General features: G+C 40.4%; 1 long non-coding RNA gene across 1 annotated transcript; it reads right to left on the bottom strand.

Moving 5' to 3' along the window:
* Positions 1 to 246: 246 nt before the first annotated feature.
* On the bottom strand, positions 247 to 13,423 carry LOC117519574. The gene is made up of 3 exons (XR_004563353.1): positions 13,392 to 13,423; positions 13,348 to 13,349; positions 247 to 327 (listed from the first exon to the last, which is right to left on the bottom strand). It is a non-coding gene; the product is annotated as an uncharacterized LOC117519574 (long non-coding RNA).
* Positions 13,424 to 18,471: the final 5,048 nt, after the last annotated feature.

The following is an 18,471-nucleotide window of genomic DNA, read 5'->3' as shown; positions in this document are numbered from 1 at the left end:
ATGTGAGGACGCTCAGACTGAAAGAAATACAGGTAATTTACTCCTCCTCTGTTCTGTATAAAACCTGTGTAACTTCTTAATTTTGCTCTCTGAAGGACTTATTTTTAAATAACCTCTTAATTTTGCTGTCTGAGTGACACATCTTTAGACAAATAAATCTAAAGTTATCTTCCTTAAACTTAAACTGAAGCAAATCTCTACATCTTGATATAAATTAATTAAAAAAAAAAATACAGCTTCCAGGAGGAATACCATATAGTTCAGCCACAATTTGCCAGTAAGTACATCTGAGATGCAAGCCTAGATTTGATGTTTTGGTGAAAGAAACTTTTGTATTTCTTCATAATTTATGTAAATAAAGTCCAAGACATATTCAGTGACTTGGAAATGTTCATGTTTCCATCCCCTGACCTGTCTGAAGAAAACTGGCAATAAAAATGATTATTATTTACAGGTATTATCAGGTTTTAGAGATTTGCTTTCAGTTTGAGTTTGAGGAAGATAATCTTAGACATTTTTATTCTTTATATTATTTGTATTTCTTGTATTTGAAATGGCATAAACAAATAAAAAATGTGTGAAATATCAAGCGTTCCAATACTTTTGTAGGGCACTGTACATATGGTTGCCTATTCCTGAACTCTCCAACAGGTGCCATTGTACAGCATATAGCAACAAAGTTGCTTTTTAATTTCACTAACTGAAAGCATTTGTTATTATTCAATAATGTTGGACATATTATTTATAATATAATTACTGTGATGCTATAAAATTTATTTTTTTTGCTTTTCCACACTTGACTTAAAATTCAGGGGAGTCAATAATAATTGTGACCAGTACCATAAATGACGGAGATTGTAAATGAAATGTTTGCAATTGCAAATAAAAGGTATGCATCAATCAAAACAGCAGATGGGGACAATGAATTCTCATCCCCAAAGAAGCAATAATGTCAGGAGAAAAAAAAATCCTGCTATCTGCAAACTCATCATGAGGTGACTCACAAACTGTACCTTTAAGAATGTCTAAATGAAACAGTTTGTCTGTAAAAGGTAGTTAAAAAATGATTTTGCACAATATGACCCTTTTAATTTAATTAAAGATCTTTAATGATGTGCTATCTCCCATGGCCTCTGTGCTGCAATTTGTAGCGACCATCAGTAAGAGTTGTATTTTGACCTATAAGAAATCTACAATGAACAAACCTGAATGTCAAGTCATATTTGGTTTAATTTATGGAAGAAAGTGTTTAAACACATTTATTCTGAGTTGGGGCTTTGCAATAGGCTGCATGAGGAAACCCAAAAGATCATCAGATTTTGTAAAATCAGGTTTATTTCTGCTCCTTAGTGTGAAATGATGCATTATGTATTGAAAACATACTGTATACTGCATTATTTAAGTACATTTATTTAAGGACTGTGTGCCCTTAAATAATGCAACGTGCAACCCCCCCCCTCCCCCCCCCCAAAAAAACAGCATTCATAACCACAAATCACTGGGCACCATGCTATTTAGTATGTAGCATGTTGAGACGCGAGTGTATGCACCAAGAAAGTTCAAAATTTGTTCAACTGTGGTCATGCAACCACTTAACATTACTCACTGGGCAAACTCAGCTCAATTTTATACATGATCATACAAAAAATATATGTTACCCCAACTCAAACACAGTACACACAAGCAAGATATGCTCACCGGCCACTTTATTAGGTACACTTTGCTCGTAAAAGGTAAATGGACTGCATTTATATACACTCACAGAAATATTTACCCTGACTTTTAAGATTTATGTAATTTTATTACATGACAAATTCCCATTTACTTTTTTTAAGATAATTTTAATACAAACCTACCAAATAAACCTTACATGATGCATATTCATTAATCCTATTTATTTGAAATGCATAATCATCAGCTTTATGTATTTAGTATTAATAAAATATAATTACTCTAAATCAATAATAATGACAGTATTTATTTAAAATACATAAAGTATATTGTTTGAATTGCATAATAATTATGTTACCTACATGTATGCCATTTATCGCATTGTGGTGTTTTAGACTCTGTGTCGTGCATTCAAACCGTATAATGCATGGCTTATACCACGGTCCCACACAGTGAGCTAGCACACAAATATTTATTTAAGTTAACAGAACTTGATAAAAATGTGTGAGTATTTGGGACTATTTTATGTTTTGTCTCCGATGCGCTTACCGAGTCTGCGGGCTCGCGCTGGAGCGGGCCACTCACACCGCCCCCCTCTCTGCTGTGTGGAGCTGTTGCAAACTCTGGCAACAGGTTCAGAAACTACGCTCGCTGTTTTGATGGGGAGCGCTCGGCAGCCCGCAAGGATAGAACCGTTCTCTTCTTCTTACCCGTATTCAATCTTGACCAGTTCGTCCGATGTTAAATCTTTATGCCGTTGCTTTTGCTGTTCTTCTTGTTTGCTCTCCTCTTTCCATTCCTCAAATGTTTTATTTTGGCCAAAAATATTAAAATTCACTCGGAAATCCATGTTTTATCGCGTTTCTGTCATTCACCTGTCAAAACACAGCTGATCTGCACCAATTGATTTGCGCGTTGCTATGGTGACGACCAGAGCAGAATGATTATAACAGTGACTTAACTCGCTGATCTACGTGTGCGTATACACGAAAATAATGAACGCCAGTTAGACATGGAATTCTCACTGACCATGGTATAACCTAATAATAATCCCTGCAGACCCTCTGCATCACCCCACATTTCGTGATACGTCACAAAATGAATGTGCTCCCTTCATGAAATTGTGTTGCTTTTCGTGATGGTATCACAAACCATAGATCAATTTACTTTTCGTGATAACATTAAGTAATGAGGGTTCAGGCTCCTCCCCCCCCCAGCAAGGTGACATTCCACGTCCCAACAGCCAGGGGCAGGGTGGCGAAAGTAGTCCGGCGAGCTCAATCTGTGGGCGAGCAGCTATCCCACAATGCCAAAATAGCAGAGATGTCGGTCCAATGAGAGTGGCACTCTGAGCAGGGTGGGTCTAGTGGTTAAGCGTTCGGCTTCAAACCAGAAGATGCTCAGTTCAAACCCAGCCAGACTGGAAAATCACTAAGAGCCCTTGGGCAAGGTCCTTAATCCCCTAGTTGCTCCCGATATGTAGTGAGCGCCTTGCATGGCAGCACCCTGACATCGATGTGTGAGTGTTTATGAATGGGTGAATATGAGGCATAATTGTAAAGCGCTTTGAGCTTCTGATGCAGATGGAACAGTGCTATATAAATGCAGTTCATTTACCATTTACCTTCTAAATTGCAAAAATTCATTGAACCCGCCCCAAATCTACTAGCGCATTAACTTACAGGCCATGAGTCATATCACCAGGATAACACCCTATGAATTTGTGACATTGAAGACTGTTTCAGAGTCCTTGCCTCACGTACAGTAGTGTTCAGAATAATAGTAGTGCTATGTGACTAAAAAGATTAATCCAGGTTTTGAGTATATTTCTTATTGTTACATGGGAAAGAAGGTACCAGTAGATTCAGTAGATTCTCACAAATCCAACAAGACCAAGCATTCATGATATGCACACTCTTAAGGCTATGAAATTGGGCTATTAGTAAAAAAAAGTAGAAAAGGCGGTGTTCACAATAATAGTAGTGTGGCATTCAGTCAGTGAGTTTGTCAATGTTGTGGAAAAAACAGGTGTGAATCAGGTGTCCCCTATTTAAGGATGAAGCCAGCACCTGTTGAACATGCTTTTCTCTTTGAAAGCCTGAGGAAAATGGGACGTTCAAGACATTGTTCAGAAGAACAGCATAGTTTGATTAAAAAGTTGATTGGAGAGGGGAAAACTCATACGCAGGTGCAAAAAATTATAGGCTGTTCATCTACAATGATCTCCAATGCTTTAAAATGGACAGAAAAAACAGAGACGTGTGGAAGAAAACAGAAAACAACCATCAAAATGGATAGAAGAATAACCAGAATGGCAAAGGCTCACCCATTGATCAGCTCCAGGATGATCAAAGACAGTCTGGAGTTACCTGTAAGTGCTGTGACAGTTAGAAGATGCCTGTGTGAAGCTAATTTATTTGCAAGAATCCCCCGCAAAGTCCCTCTGTTAAATAAAAGACATGTGCAGAAGAGGTTACAATTTGCCAAAGAACACATCAACTGGCCTAAAGAGAAATGGAGGAATATTGTGTGGACTGATGAGAGGAAAACTGTTCTTTTTGGGTCCAAGGGCCGCAGACAGTTTGTGAGACGACCCCCAAACTCTAAATTCAAGCCACAGTTCACAGTGAAGACAGTGAAGCATGGTGGTGCAAGCATCATGATATGGGCATGTTTCTCCTACTATGGTGTTGGGCCTATATATCATATGCCAGGTATCATGGATCAGTTTGGATATGTCAAAATACTTGAAGAGGTCATGTTGCCTTATGCTGAAGAGGACATGCCCTTGAAATGGGTGTTTCAACAAGACAGTGACCCCAAGCACACTAGTAAACAAGCAAAATCTTGGTTCCAAACCAACAAAATGAATGCTTTGGAGTGGCCTGCCCAATCCCCGGACCTAAATCCAATTGAGAACTTGTGGGGTGACATCAAAAAAGCTGTTTCTGAAGCAAAACCAAGAAATGTGAATGAATTGTGGAATGTTGTTAAAGAATCTTGGAGTAGAATAACAGCTGAAAGGTGCCACAAGTTGGTTGACTCCATGCCTCGCAGATGTGAAGAAATCATGAAAAGCTGTGGTTATACAACTAAATACTAGTTTAGTGATTCACAGGATTGCTAAAAAAGCAGTTTGAACATAATAGTTTTGAGTTTGTAGCGTCAACAGCAGATGCTACTATTATTGTGAACACCCCCTTTTCTACTTTTTTTACTAATAGCCCAATTTCATAGCCTTAAGAGTGTGCATATCATGAATGCTTGGTCTTGTTGGATTTGTGAGAATCTACTGAATCTACTGGTACCTTGTTTCCCATGTAACAATAAGAAATACACTCAAAACCTGGATTAATCTTTTTAGTCACATAGCACTACTATGATTCTGAACACTACTGTATCTCGCCGCAGCGGGTTCTCCTCAAGCTTTCACATTACTGCTGCTTTTCCACTTCACTGTCTTTCACTCTCACAGCTCTATTCCCAGCGGTGCCACAATCTCTCAGCACAGTGGTAGACCTGTGTCGTAAATCTTTCCCGCCACCCCGTATCATCACCTCCGTTGTCCAATTTACCTCTCCTACCACTCACAGGCAGCAAAAGCCCTATTAACCCAGGCTCTTATATTGTTGTTGAATAATTGAAGCCGCCTCCCACCACAGTGAAAAGGCTGCTAAATAATGAATAAGATCAGGCGTCTTTTAAAGGTGGAAGAGCCTCGTGAATAATTCAGCATGCAAATCTGTAGTAAAGACACCTGTTGCATAGAGAAAGCCCTCCCAGAGTGGTGATTCTGTTTATCCCACGTCCTTGTTCAACAATACCTTCCTCTACACAACTTTTATGTATTTTTTGTTTGAGGAAAACAAGGCCATCCAAGGATTAAAGGTGAAATAAAAAAAATGCATACACTTAACTATTTGTTTCTGCTGATGGATTAAATAATCAGGATACAATGAAAAGAACTGTTCTGTCTTACAGTGATAGTAGAAGAAGGTGTATTCTGATAGACACATGTATTGTAAAAATAAGAATTATGTTCTGGATCACAGATCTGTAAACACTCTGCTGTCACACACATCCTCACTCTCTCACTCATCTTCAATCGCTTACTTCAATTAAGGGTCAGGGGTTGGCGGAGCCTATTTCAGCAGTCATAGGGTGTGAGGCAGGGTACACCCTGGACAGGACGCCAGTCTGTCACAGCACCACATATAGACAAACAAACACATTCACACCCACACCTATGGACAATTTAAAGTTTCCAATCCATCTAACCTGCATGTCTTTGGGTGTGGGAGGAAGCCGGAGCACCCAGAGGGAACCCACACAAACATGAGGAGAACATGCAAATTCCACACAGAAAAACCACAGGTGGGATTCGATCTCATGAACTTCTTGCTGCGAGGCAACAGTGCTAACCACTAAACCACCGTGCAACCCCCCCCCCCCCCCCCACACACACACATACTGTGAGATTAAATAATGATTATTTAAATTTCTGATGAAATCAAGCTGAATTTCATGAGACATGCAAAATTCTAAAGGGGATTTTTTATGTTTAAGTCAAAGTACGTAGAACCCAAAATGCAGGCAGCAATCAAAACGAAGATGAGGTGAAAGCACATGGTGATTTATTAATCCCAAACAGGTGAAAAAGTCAACAAGCAGTCTGAGAGCAATAGGGATTCAAGAGTCCAAAATCAAACACACTACTAAATCCAACACGAAGGGAAGAAGGGATGAACACAGCACCAAAACTAAACACAGCAGTTGCAGGAGGTAACAAAGAATCTGAGTGCTCTCACATGAAAAATCACAGGTGGGACCATTGTGAAGAAACCAGCAAACAAACAAGGAAAAGGTGCTACTTAAATATAAAAAACAATTAATGAATGACAGGTGTGTGAATGAGGAAGACACAGTCAAAGGTCACATGGAAAACTAACAACAAAAAGGTCACTTAAAACTATACCAACATCTATGGATGAGTAGAAAATTAAAGAAAATATAACAATAAGAAAACATAACCTAAGAAGAACAAAATTACAAAATCAAAATACAGATCCAAACCTACATAAGGCAAAAACATAAGAGCGTTTGGGTCGATCATTTTGACGCCTTCGCTTGCATTGAACGTGTTGGGTGCAGCATCAGTGCGCAGAGGGGGCAGCGATTTCTCCGTCACTATCTGGCTATTGTACTGCCGTGGAAGGCAAGTTCTGCCTTTCAGATTTTGCATTGCATGTTTTTCTCTTTAATTTGGTGAAAATACTCCCAAATGTTTGAGCTCCGTTGCTGGCTAGTCATGATATTGTTTGGGCATAACTTTTCTGGTGACATCACGGATGACCATGATTACCACTACTGCAGATGTGCATCAAGGACAGGAAAGCAGCAGAAGGTACAGTGGCAGTTTTGAGAGAAAATCAAAGCTTAAAAAAATAAACAATGACATTGATTAATAAATTAGTTGGAGATGATTTTGATAGTCAATGTAATTGTGACTAGTCGACTAATTGTAGCAGCCCGTGGTTGATGTTGGGGCTTTTGGTAGGAGCAGTGATGGAGGGACCCTCACTGCCTCTGCCTTTGCAGAAGCTCTGTGGGAGGGGAAGCTGGGTGTCCTAGAAGATGCCCCTCCTCCAGGTGCTGACCATCTGGGATTCTTTGCCTCATGTGATTTATTTAGAACAGTAATTGATTTAGATTTAGAACATTAATTGTATACAGTTATTTTCATAGAAAACTATTACTATTTTATAGTAATCGTTACTATATTGAGGGATCATTCCCATTCAGTTTTAAGATGGCTTCTAGACATGTACATTATCATCAATACTCATTTACTGATTAGAAACATTTGTTTTCTATTTCTCCCACCCCCCTCCAAAAAAAGGAGGAATGTGTGAAGGACCTATAAAAACCTCTCCCAACCAAAGAGGATCTTTATATATATATATATATATATATAGTCTGTTGCCTTACAGAAGTATTAATCATTTTTAAAAGATTTTATAAAACACAGGCTACTTCATACAATTAAAAAAAAACCCACAGAACTACACAGGAGGACCTGGTCAATGACCTGAAGAGAGCTGGGACCACAGTCACAAAGATTACACTAGTAACACATGATGCTGTCATGGTTTAAAATCCTGCAGGGCAGCAAGGTCCCCCTGCTCAAGCCAGCACATGTCCAGGCCTGTTTGAAGTTCAGCAGTGACCATCTGGATGATCCAGAGGAGGCATGGGAGAAGGTCATGTGGTCAGATGAGACCAGAATAGAGCTTTTTGGAGTCAACTCCACTTACCATGTTTAGAGGGTGAGAACAACCCCAAGAAAACCACCCCAACCGTGAAGCATGGGGGTGGAAACATCATACTCTGGGGATGCTCTTCTGCAAAGGGGACAGGATGACTGCACCGTATTGAAGGGAGGATGGATGGGGTCATGTATTGCGAGATTTTGGCAAACAACCTCCTGTCTCTCACAGTTGAAGTGTACCTACAATAAAAATTACAGACTTCTCCATTTTTTGTAGTTGGGAAAACCTGCAAAACTGACAGGGGGTCAAATACTTATTTTCCCCATTGTACAACCCCAATTCCAATGAAGTTGGGACGTTGTGTAAAATGTAAATAAAAACAGAATACAATGATTTGCAAATCCTCTTCAACCTATATTCAATTGAATACACCACAAAGACAAGATATTTAATGTTCAAACTGATAAACTTTATTGTTTTTGTATAAATATTTGCTCATTTTGAAATGGATGCCTGCAACATGCTTCAAAAAAGCTGGGAGAGTGGTATGTTTACCACTGTGTTACATCACCTTTCCTTCTAACAGCACTCAGTAAGAGCTTTGGACCTGAAGACTCATGATTGGGTAAAAAAGAGGCATTCCCAAAAGTCTCATCCATTCACAAGCAAAGATGGGGTGAGGATCACCACTTTGTGAACAACTGCATGAAAAAAATAGTCCAACAGTTTAAGAACAATGTTTCTCAACATTCAATTGCAAGGAATTTAGGGATTCCATCATCTACAGTCCATAATATAATCAGCAAATTTAGAGAATCTGGAGAACTTTCTACATGTAAGCGGTAAGGCTGAAAACCAACACTGAATTCTCACCCCATCTTTGCAGGTGAACGGTTGAGACTTTTGTGGATGCCCCTTTTATACCCAATCATGAGTGTCTTCAGTTCCCAAACACTTATTGAGTGCTGTTAGAAGGAAAGGTGATGTAACACAGTGGTAAACATACCACTGTCCCAGCTTTTTTGAAGCATGTTGCAGGCATCCATTTCAAAATGAGCAAATATTTTTATAAAAACAATAAAGTTTATCAGTTTGAACATTAAATATCTTGTCTTTGTGGTGTATTCAATTGAATATAGGTTGAAGAGGACTTGCAAATCATTGTATTCTTTTTTTATTTACATTTTACACAACATCCCAACTTCACTGGAACTGTGGTTGTAAGAAGGCATGTAATTTCATGTCAGATTTTGAGTACAAAGGGGAATGAGTGCAGAAGACAGCAAACGTGTGCTTCTGTTTGTTGAATATGCAAATGTATGACAAAGAAATAGCTTTTAAAAACAGTGAAAGTGGCATCACAATCATGGAAAACAATCCTATAATGAAAACATTTGTTTGGTGGTTCCTTTTGCTGTGTCTCAAAATGTGCTCTGGTTTTTCCTGCCAACACAGCTATATATGCTCTTAATCTGCTGTCAGCACTTCTTTTTTTATAGAGTACACACTTGTCCTTTCCTTCTCCCCATCCACTTCAGGCAGCTCTAAATCAGGAAGCACTTTACCACAGTTGTCACACTCATCGCTGACATCGTCGTAGCCCAAGGGCAAGAGGACCCAGTTCAGCACCTTGTGGCATTCCACAGCTACAAGCAACTCAAGTGCCAGGTCATGCGTCACAGATGTCACAGGACATTTTAATGGAAAACGGTAAATAATTTATTAAGAAACATTGCACTAGCTTTGAGAAATTCCCCATGGTTCTGCTTTGCAAATGAGAAAGTATATTGTGACAGCACACCACAGGCTAAAGACCCCATCAAAAAAATTCAACATTTTCCATTCAAATTGCTATGTTTTGACCCAGAGTTCCTCACTGCTGCTAACATTCTCTGAATGAACTGGTCCTGTGGCACTGCCAGGTTACATAACACCCATTAAATATTGTTTATACTCTGAACTATTCAACTAAACAAATTCTCACTTTTCATCTAATGTGAAATGTACACGCAACACTTTTGGTTTTGCTCCCATTTTGTATGAGATGAACTCAAAGATCTAAAACTTTTTCCACATACACAATATCACCATTTCCCTCTAATATTGTTCACAAACCAGTCTAAATCTGTGATAGTGAGCACTTCTCCTTTGCTGAGATAATCCATCCCACCTCACAGGTGTGCCATATCAAGATGCTGATTAGACACCATGATTAGTGCACAGGTGTGCCTTAGACTGTCCACAATAAAAGGCCACTCTGAAAGGTGCAGTTTTGTTTTATTGGGGGGGGGATACCAGTCAGTATCTGGTGTGACCACCATTTGCCTCATGTAGTGCAACACATCTCCTTCGCATAGAGTTGATCAGGTTGTCAATTGTGGCCTGTGGAATGTTGGTCCACTCCTCTTCAATGGCTGTGCGAAGTTGCTGGATATTGGCAGGAACTGGTACACGCTGTCGTATACGCCGGTCCAGGGCATCCCAAACATGCTCAATGGGTGACATGTCCGGTGAGTATGCCGGCCATGCAAGAACTGGGACATTTTCAGCTTCCAAGAATTGTGTACAGATCCTTGCAACATGGGGCCGTGCATTATCCTGCTGCAACATGAGGTGATGTTCTTGGATGTTGGCACAACAATGGGCCTCAGGATCTCGTCACGGTATCTCTGTGCATTCAAAGTGCCATCAATAAAATGCACCTGTGTTCTTCATCCTTAACAGACCAACATACCATAACCCCACCGCCACCATGGGCCACTCGATCCACAACATTGACATCAGAAAACCGCTCACCCACACTACGCCACACACGCTGTCTGCCATCTGCCCTGAACAATGTGAACCGGGATTCATCCGTGAAGAGAACACCTCTCCAACGTGCCAAACGCCAGTGAATGTGAGCATTTGCCCACTCAAGTCGGTTATGACGACGAACTGGAGTCAGGTCGAGACCCCGATGAGGACAACGAGCATGCAGATGAGCTTCCCTGAGATGGTTTCTGACAGTTTGTGCAGAAATTCTTTGGTTATGCAAACCGATTGTTTCAGCAGCTGTTCGAGTGGCTGGTCTCAGACGATCTTGGAGATGAACATGCTGGATGTGGAGGTCCTGGGCTGGTGTGGTTACACGTGGTCTGCGGTTGTGAGGCTGGTTGGATGTACTGCCAAATTCTCTGAAACGCCTTTGGAGACGGCTTATGGTAGAGAAATGAACATTCAGTACACGAGCAACAGCTCTGTTTGACATTCCTGCTGTCAGCATGCCAATTGCACGCTCCCTCAAATCTTGCGACATCTGTGGCATTGTGCTGTGTGATAAAACTGCACCATTCAGAGTGGCCTTTTATTGTGGGCAGTCTAAGGCACACCTGTGCACTAATCATGGTGTCTAATCAGCATCTTGATATGGCACACCTGTGAGGTGGGATGGATTATCTCAGCAAAGGAAAAGTGCTCACTATCACAGATTTAGACTGGTTTGTGAACAATATTTGAGGGAAATGGTGATATTGTGTATGTGGAAAAAGTTTTAGATCTTTGAGTTCATCTCATACAAAATGGGAGCAAAACCAAAAGTGTTGCATTTATATTTTTGTTGAGTGTAGGTTTTGTTACCGCCGCCAAGGAGGTTATGTTTTCGGTAGCATTTGTTTGTTTGTTTGTTTGTCTGTCTGTCAGCAGGATAACTCAAAAAGTTTCGAAAGGATTTTGATGAAATTTTGTGGAGTGGTTGGAAATGACCAGAGGAAGAAATGATTAAATTTTATTGGTGATCCGGATCATGATCCGGATCCCGATGCTAATGCGTTAGCATGTCTATGGCATTTTCAATGTTAAAAGTTAGCATTAAGCAGTTGCAGCTGTCATCACGTTTGGGTGCATTTGTTTTCAAATTGTATATTTCTAATGATTATTATATACAATTTTAGAGAAAGAGACAAAAAGAAATACATCACTGTGCCAAGGAGGGAATCTCTTTAGGATCTGTGACCCTATGGCCTTGTTTAGAGAAGTGTTTCATAAATGTTAAAAAATTCATATATTTGCAGTTTAGTTGAATAATAAATTGAATTTTGTCTCTTATTTGGGACAAAGGGAGTTTTTCCTTCCCACTGTCGCCAAGTGCTTGCTCATAGGGGGTCGTTTTGACTGTTGGGGTTTTTCTGTAATTATTGTATGGCTTTTGCCTTACAATATACAGCGCCTTGGGGCAACTGTTTGTTGTGATTTGGTGCTATATAAATAAAATTGATTTGATTTGATTTGTTTTTGAGATGACAGTAGCTTCTGGGAAAGGTGCAAGTTGCAATAAACTGTGATGCCAAGCGCTAAGGATACATGCTATCCAGTCACAGCAGATGAAACTTTTTTTTACTACTGAGCAAACATCATTGTTAGACTTTTTTAGGTTCAATGATTCCACGGCGTGTAGATGTTATGGCGTCAGTGACCCCATGGCCTTGGCGGAGGTTTGCACTCTCTGAGTGCTTCTAGTTTATTCATCTGTTTGCTTTGGTATGCTCGCATGATTAAAAACTGATTAGTTCTATTTCAAACAGCTTTATCCAGGAACCAAAACCTGGTGAAATTTAGAAACGGGAGGACAATATTCACTAACACAGTCTGAGTCTAACACTCTACTTTTAAGATTAGGCTTAAAACTTTCCTTTTTGCTAAAGCTTATAGTTAGGGCTGGATCAGGTGACCCTGAACCATCCCTTAGTTATGCTGCTATAGACTTAGACTGCTGGGGGGTTCCCATAATGCACTGAGTGTTTTTTCTCTTTTTGCTCTGTATGCACCACTCTGCATTTAATCATTAGTGATTGATCTCTGCTCCCCTCCACAGCATGTCTTTTTCCTGGTTCTCTCCCTCAGCCCCAACCAGTCCCAGCAGAAGACTGCCCCACCCTGAGCCTGGTTCTGCTGGAGGTTTCTTCCTGTTAAAAGGGAGTTTTTCCTTCCCACTGTCGCCAAATGCTTGCTCACAGGGGGTCGTTTTGACCTTTGGGGTTTTTACGTAATTATTGTATGGCCTTGCCTTACAATATAAAGCGCCTTGGGGCAATCGTTTGTTGTGATTTGGCGCTATATAAATAAAATTGAATTGAATTGAGTCTTTTGAGTATTTCTTTTTTTTTTACTTCTGCCTGCAAATTGTCTTAAATATGCTAAATTTGCATTTGCATCCTCTCTGAAGTGTGATGGTTCTGACCTTTCAACAATAATAGCAATTGTTAGATGAAACTACTGTGTTGTCATGAACTGAGGTACCATGGCACAGAAGGTGGCTGATATATACAGTATGTAGACTCATAGCTCAGTTGTGAGTTGTCAGTGGTACAGAGGAGGGTTTTATTAAAAAGAAGACCTGAAAGTTCAGCTAGAATGTGCCAGAAGGTACATCTGAGATGCAAGCCTAGATTTAATGTATTGGTGAAAGAAAACCCTCCTCTGTACCACTTCATCATGAAACTGTATAACTGGGGAAACAAAATGCAAAACATGCACTATGCACAATTTCTCCAGTCACAGCCACAGAAGCATGTAACTTTTTCTGGGTTGTCTGGGTGTCTTGGTGGCTTTCCTCACTTTTCTCCTTCTTGCACAGTCACTCAGTTTTTGAGAACTGTCTACTCCACACAGATTTACCATAGAGTGTCATACTAACGAAGTGCACACTTAGTGCGCATGATGCAGGAATCATGTGCAAATCCTATTGACCGATATCAAATCTGTCATTTTGCTCTCAAATTCTGGAAAAAGTAGTTTCACGGCAGTTCGTGGACTATCTTACTGAGAATAATCTCTATGAGCCACTGCAGTCTGCTTTTAGAAAATATCATTCCACAGAGACGGCTCTCACTAAAGTGGTGAATGATCTTCTGCTTGCAATGGATTCAGACACCACTATGGTTCTTGTGCTGTTAGATCTCAGTGCTGCATTTGATACAGTGGATCATCATATTCTACTTGATAGGCTGGAAAATCATTTTGGGATTACTCGGAGTGCCCTTGCATGGTTGATGTCATACTTGACCAGTCGTTCTCACTGTGTTTTGTACAATAACACCACCTCTAACCTTAGTGACATCAAATTTGGGATTCCACAGGGGTCCATCTTAGGCCCCTTGCTTTTCTCCCTTTATATAGCACCCCTTGGGCACATACTGCGATGCTTTTGGATTACCTTTCACTGCTATGCTGATGATACTCAGTTATACATGCCAATAACTGCTGTTAATCTCAACCACATAAAATCCTTTGAAGATTGCCTTGCATCAGTGAGAAGCTGGATGTCTAGAAACTTTCTACTTTTAAACTCTGATAAGACTGAAATGATGGTTCTTGGTCCAGTGAGACATCGGCATCAATTTGACCAGTTAATGCTTAGCCCAGGTTCGGACAAAGTGAAGAACCCTGGTGTACGTTTTGATCCTACATTGTCCTTTGACCTCCACATTAGAAATATTACAAGGACTGCTTTCTTCTACCTGCGAAATATAGCGAAGATTCGTCCAATCCTGTCTATGGCTGATGCTGAGACCCTGATCCATGTGTTTATCTCTTCTAGACTGGACTACTGCAATGTTTTATTTTCTGGTTTACCACAGTCCAGCATTAGGGCTCTCCAATTGGTTCAAAATACTGCAGCCAGACTTTAGACACGAAGCACAAAGTTTGACCACATTACACCCATTTTGGCATCCCTTCACTGACTTCCTGTCCCAGTGAGATCCGATTTTAAGGTTCTGCTACTAGTCTATAAAATTGTTCATGGACTGGCACCTCCCTACCGAGCTGACCTAATTAAACCTTATGTACCGGCCTGGGCTTTGCGTTCTCAGGGTGCAGGACTACCTTGTGTCCCTAGGGTGAATAAGAAGTCTGCAGATCATAGAGCTTTCTCTTATCGTGTCCCTGTCCTGTGGAATGATCTCCCTGCATCAGTAAAACAGTCAGATTCTGTAGAGACTTTCAAGTCCAGACTTAAGACACACTTATTTTCCCTTTCATATGGCTAGCATACTGGCATAGTATAGTTCTATGCTTTTTACTCTTTTAAATTAATTTTTATTAGGAAACGGAGCGTGCCGCGGCCTCAACTTTATCTAAATTCTGGGTCTTTTAGTGAAGTTTAGGGCTTGTGGCTGGCGATCACCTTAGTATTTCCTGCTTTTCTTGTTGTTTACAAATTATACTGTATTTCTTGTCTTTCTGATGCCTGATTCTGTTTTTTTTCTCTCTGTTTAAGGTGCAGCTCCATCTAGAGATGGGTGTAGTATTTGTGCTGGAGACCCTCCTGTCCTGTGCACCAACAGCATTTCCTGTATATTCTTTTTGCGAATTGTTCTTTAATTTATGTCTGTAGCATGGCCCAAGCAGAGGGTCACCCCTTTGAGTCTGGTATGCTGGAGATTTCTTCCTTAGAGGGAGTTTTTCCTTACCACTGTTGCTCTGGGGGTTAGTAAGGTTAGACCTTACTTGTGTGAAGTGCCTTGAGGCAACTTTGTTGTGATTTGGCACTATATAAATGCAAATAAATTGAAAAAAAAATTGTGCACATCTGCCCGTTGGTGCGATGTTTGTGCACAATGTTTCATGCGCTATTTTTGAATTTTTTTTTGTTCTATTTTGCCGTTTTCGTCCAAATGCCGTCCAAACTTTGCACTATGTGTGAAGGGGCCATTAAGAAAGTTCAAGACATATTCAGTGACTTTGAAATGTTCATGTATCCATCCCCTGGCTTGTCTGAAGAAAACTGCCAATTGAACTGATTATTTACAGGTATTATACCAAAGGAGCTGATTACTTATGCAACCCATCATCTTGGCTTTTATACTTTTAATGAATTTATATCAAGTTGTAGAGATTTACTTTAGTCTGAGTCTAAGGAAGATAATTTTAGAAATGTTTATATTGAGAAGCCTGATGTACTTTTTGTATTTAAAATGTGGGAAATACCAATGGGGCTGAATACTTTTGCAAGCCACTGTACAGGGGCTGAGGCAGGAGCAAGGTCAAAAAGAAACACAGTCAAATATGGCAAGGCAAAACAGAGCAAAAGACAAAGGCTGGAACATGGAAAAAAAAATCCACAATGAACTAGCGGGGAAGTGGTGAACTCAACAGGCTTAAATTGGGCAGGTGGTGATTAGGACACAGGTCTGGAAGAACAAACTGGAAGGGAGTGTGGCAAACAAAAGGGAGAAGACACACCCATACTAAACCCTGAACACTAGACAAGAGAGTGCAGTAAGACAAAAAGCAAATTGAACAGGACCCATCTAAAGATGAACCTAAAGCCACAGTGATCTCAATAAAATGCCAAAACCAAAGATGAACAAAACCCAAGACCTAATAAATAAGAAATAAAACAAACACCCAACATCAAAGACTTAAACCAGGAAGCAAATGCAAGAACTGAAAAGGGGAACAACAAGAAAATAAATGCTAAGACAAAACTTGAACAGAACTTATATGTGACAAAAGTAATAATACACAGATTGTTCAACAAATGACAAAAGAAAAACACTCACACACACTCATCTTCAACCGCTTATTCCATTTAAGGGTTGTGGGGAGCTGGAGCCTATCCCAGCAGCCATAGAGCATGAGGCGTGGTACACCCTGGACATGATGCCAGTCTGTTACAGGGCCATATATAGACAAACAGACACATTCACATCCGCACGCACACCTACGGACAATTTAAAGTTTCCAATCCACCTAACCTGCATGTCTTTAGATGTGAGAGGAAGCTGGAGCACCCAGTGAGAACTCACACAAACACGGGGAGAACATGCAAACTCCACACAGAAAGGCCACAAGTTGGAATCGAACCCATGACCTTCTTGCTGTGAGGCAACAGTGCTAACCACTAAGCCACAGTGCTGCCCAAAAGAAAAACAAACAGGTGAAAAACCTTATGATCTTACAATGACTAAAATATAATAACCAGATAAAAACAATCGGGGACAAAAGATGACTGGGCCAGACTGGGGCCAAAACATCATGTGTATTGTACGTATGAATTATCAACATGGTTGACACTCATCTGGACATCTGGAAAGAGCTTATGGAGCCATGATGTCACTTGACAGAGGTGCTTGGAGATGCTAATACTTTTGCCGTAGAACAAAGGTCGAAGTTTTTAGGGTCATGATGCTTCCCGTCTTATTGTATAGATGTGGAACTTGGATGCTAACAAGTGTCCTAAGGTGATGACTAGATTTATTTGGGACTAGGTTTCTTTAGAGGATCCTTGGGTACTACTGGAATGACTTTATGTCAAATAAATGGTTCTGGCAGGACACTTAAGGCTTATTTGTGCTCCATTTATGTATATAAATCTATCCATGCATTTCAAACAGAGAAACTTTTGCTATCCATATACATCAACATCTTTTACAATGGCAGGGACATGAAGAAAAATATCCACTAGATAGCACTGCTGACCCTCTTGCAAGTTTCCGTCAACTTCAAATTTCAAATAATGTTTCCAGATGATGTCTCACACATTGAATTGATGATAACCTCTACCAAGCTCCACTACTGCTCTAAGTAGTGCACCTCAAGTCCTATATGAGTCAGTGGACCATTCCCAAAACTTGAGCTCCACCAGTACTGTGCCTAGATAGAGACAGTGGCGACATGACAAGTTGAAAAAATTGGTCACGTGACTCGTGGTGCCATCTTGGGTTCAAAATAGCATTCACTGTTAATCTATCTGCATGTAAATCTAGCTATTTTATTTATTTATTCACTGAAAATAATGGGTTGTTGTGCACTTGGAGACAAAAAGAGACACAGCAAGGGCTTCAAGATGTACAGATTCCTTTCAAATCCAAACAGAAGAAAAATTTTGGATAAAGTCAGCCATGTGGGATGGAAGCCGCCATAATCATCAAAGCTGTGAGAGGTAAATTTATTGTTCAGTCCCATGTGCAGTAAAACTCACCTACACCGTCATCGTATAAACTGGATATTCACAGTCACCGGACAAATAAAGTCCCAAAGTTTTTGTATTGTTTTCCATGTCATAAACAATGTATATAACGGATTTTGTACAACAGATTTTTTGCTCACTTCGGATCCCAATGTATTTCCATCCCAATGTATCCCATTGTATTTCCATTAAAACCCTGCATGTGGGACCGGAGTCATTTCCGTGATTAAAAGTCCGACCATTTATTTTTTTCACACCAGGCTCAGACTGAGAACCACAGCCTGGATGTGCGTGGCAGGCTGCGGCAGGCTGCGGCAGGCTGCAGCAAAGTGTCAAATCTGTTGGGAAGGTGTCGTAGCACGGACCCACAACAGGGGGCGCAAATGAACGGACAATGAGTAAGCCAAAAGGTAACAATTTAATGTTGTGATAATACACAACGAAATGTACAGTAATTTGCACAGTCAATAAACACCAGGTGACGTGTGGGCAAGCTCGAAGATAGAAGACCCCTGACGAGAGAGAAGTCGCGTCCCACACGGCTTCCACCACCAACGGTCTGAAGAACACCGGAGCCGC

This window comes from Thalassophryne amazonica, chromosome 10 (genome assembly GCF_902500255.1).
Source record: "Thalassophryne amazonica chromosome 10, fThaAma1.1, whole genome shotgun sequence".
NCBI classification, from domain to species: Eukaryota; Metazoa; Chordata; class Actinopteri; order Batrachoidiformes; family Batrachoididae; genus Thalassophryne; species Thalassophryne amazonica.
Note: the sequence above shows the minus strand (reverse complement) of the source record. Positions and strands in the feature narration are given on the sequence as shown.